The sequence below is a fragment of the Carcharhinus amblyrhynchos genome, chromosome 10, assembly GCF_965287045.1.
Source record: "Carcharhinus amblyrhynchos chromosome 10, sCarAmb.v2.hapA, whole genome shotgun sequence".
Taxonomy (NCBI): Eukaryota; Metazoa; Chordata; class Chondrichthyes; order Carcharhiniformes; family Carcharhinidae; genus Carcharhinus; species Carcharhinus amblyrhynchos.
Genome location: NC_137333.1, coordinates 88500635 through 88503701, shown reverse-complemented (window position 1 = coordinate 88503701; position 3067 = coordinate 88500635). Strand labels below are relative to the sequence as shown.

The following is a 3067-nucleotide window of genomic DNA, read 5'->3' as shown; positions in this document are numbered from 1 at the left end:
CCCCTTGCATGAATCCTGCAAATTGGCTGACTTGAAAATCTCCCATTAAAAACATGTGTCTCGCATCCCACTGCACTCATTTTGTGGTGCAGAGGGATGGGAGACACATTTTCAATGGTTCAGCACCTTTAGTACAGAAATCATGTTGCCAATCCTAATGTACAGAATCTTACTGCTCAACTCAAAGTATCAGCACTGTTAGTAGAGAAATTCTATTGCTGTTCTTAGTACTGTAGCAATATTAATACTGAGACCCTATTGCTGGAATCAGTGCTGTAGCAATATTAATACTGAGACCCTATTGCTGTTCTCAGCACTGTAGCAATATTAATACTGATTCTATTGCTGTTCTCAATATTTCAGCATTTTAGTACATAAATACTATTGGTGTTCTCAATCCTTCAGCGCTGTTAGTACAGAAATCCTCCTGCTGTTCTCAATGTACTCTGCATTGTTAATACAGAAATCCCATTGCTGTTCTCAATGGTTCAGCGCTGTGAATAGTGAAATCCCGTTGCTTTTCTCAATGGTTCAGCGCTGCTAATGCAAAAATCCTATTGATGTTCTGATTGGATCAACACTGTTAAGAAATCCCATTGTTCTTCTTGAAGGGTCAGCACTGTTTCTAAAGCAATTCTACTGCTGTTCTCAATGCTGCAGCCCTGTTAATACTGAAATCCTATTCCAGTTCTCAATGGTGCAGCACTGTTATTACAGAAATAATAATGGGGGTGGTGGAGGATGGGGGGTGGGGGGGTCCAAAATATTATTGCTGTACTCGATGCTTCACCTCTGTAGACACAAACATACTATCTTATAGAGTCATAGAGGTTTACAGCATGGAAACAGGCCCTTCGGCCCAACTTGTCCATGCCGCCCTATTTTTTTTAAACCCCTAAGCTAATCCCAATTGCCCGCATTTGGCCCATATCCCTCTAAATCCATCTTACTCATCTAACTGTCTAAATGCTTTTTAAAAGACAAAATTGTACCCACCTCTACTACTACCTCTAGCAGCTTGTTCCAAACACTCACCACCCTCTGTGTGAAAAAATTGCCCCTCTGGACATTCTTGTATCTCTCCCCTCTCACCTTAAACCTATGCCCTCTAGTTTTAGACTCCCCTACCTTTGGGAAAAGATATCGACGATCTAGCTGACCTATGCCCCTTATTATTTTATAGACATCTATAAGATCACCCCTCACCTTCTACACTCCAGAGAAAGAAGCCCCAGTCTATCCAATCTCTCCTTATAACTCAAACCATCAAGTCCCGGTAGCATCCTAGTAAATCTTTTCTGCACTCTTCCTAGTTTAATAATATCCTTTCTATAATAGGGCGACCAGAACTGCACACAGTATTCCAAGTGTGGCCTTACCAATGTCTTGTACAACTTCAACATGACGTCCCAACTCCTGTATTCAATGCTCTGACCAATGAAACCAAGCATGCCGAATGCCTTCTTCACCATTCTGTCCACCTGTGACTCCACTTTCAAGGGGCTATGAACATGTATCCATGGATCTCTTTGTTCTGTAACTCCATCCAACACCGACCATTAACTGAGTAAAACTTGCCTTGGTTCAATCTATCAAAATACCAAAATGCATCACCTCGCATTTATCCAAATTAAACTCTATCTGCCATTTGTCAGCCCACTGGTCTAGTTGATCAAGATCTGGTTGCAATCGAAGATAACTCTCTTCACTGTCCACTATGCCATCAATCTTTGTGTCATCTGCAAACTCAGTAACCATGCCTCCTATATTCTCATTCAAATCATTAATATAAATTTGTTCTCAATGGTTCTGTACTGTTAGTATAGAAATCCTGTTGTTAATCTCAATGGTTCAGCACTGTGTGGTGAAACTGTGCCTTTAAGAAGTGTATTTTAATCATGTTTCTGTGCAGGATGCTTATTAGCAGTCCCTTCCATTTTATTGGTGCAGTTGCTTCTGTATCTGGCAGCTCTTTATTGCACCTGCAGCAGCATAATTTATCCTAATTGCTAGAATGTTTGTTTTAATCTGAGTTAAAGCTGCTCTGTTGTTTTTAGTGTTTTTTTCCCCCTGGGGGTTTGCAGAGTGGGTAGGACTTGATTAAGTTGACCAACAGAAAATAATGTGACTGGGTGGAGCTAGGCTTACACAAAGGTGTTTCTTAGAGTTGTTAGAGAGCAGTGCCTCTCTTTCTCTTTCTCTCTCTCTCTCTCTCCGAGGTTAGAGACTGAAATCTGTTGCAAAGTAAGTCTCTTTCTCGGCCTTTTGGCTAAGATCAAGTGTAGTATCAACATGCTGCACTTGGTTTAAGTCATTAGGTTACATTTCAGCTTCGTTTAAAGTAATTTTTTTAAAGCAGTATCTGGGCCTTTGGGCTAAGATGCAAATGAGATCAAGCCTTGGAGGAGGAGCTGCACCTACTCCAATCAGCTTGGATCATGTAGATCAAGCCCAAGACAGGAGGTGAGAGCCCTGTCTTGTCAGCTTGGATTGGGAATGTCCCAACTTGTTGGGACTCTGAATTGGCTTTAATTTGACTTGATTGGATCAGAATAAAGTTAAAAAAAAGTCACTTTCTCTAAGATCCTGCTGATTGGAGGTGGATCTTTTGCTGAGATGGTTATATGAGAGTCAGAAGACATATGTCTGCCTGGATCTCTGTCCAGAGTGTTAAAAAATTGGAAATGTAGCATTAATTTGAGCATATCTGTTATTGGTGCGGACTGGTTCTAAAGAAAGGATTTGTGTATATTTATGGGTACAGCTGAAATTGGAAAAATAGAGAGTGATAGCTATTAGGAAATATACTTTGTCATGTTTAAGTATTATAATTTGTAAAAGTTATGCTAATTCTTTTTGCTATATTCTAACTGTGTTTTTAAATAAAGTTTGTTTTGATAAAAGCTTCCTGGTTGGTGGATTGAATCATATCAGGAGCAAAACAGCTTATGCTCACCCTAATGTCAAGATCATAAAAAGGTTATGGTCTAGGCTAGCATTATAATATACCTTGGAGTTTCTGATCTGGTCCCTAACAATTGTTAATACAGAAATCTCCTGTTCACAC

General features: G+C 39.9%; 1 non-coding gene across 1 annotated transcript; it reads left to right on the top strand.

The window, feature by feature from the left end:
- Window positions 1–2248: 2248 nt before the first annotated feature.
- LOC145349598 (U2 spliceosomal RNA) lies at window positions 2249–2442 on the top strand. The gene has a single exon (XR_013888110.1). It is a non-coding gene; the product is annotated as a U2 spliceosomal RNA (small nuclear RNA).
- Window positions 2443–3067: the final 625 nt, after the last annotated feature.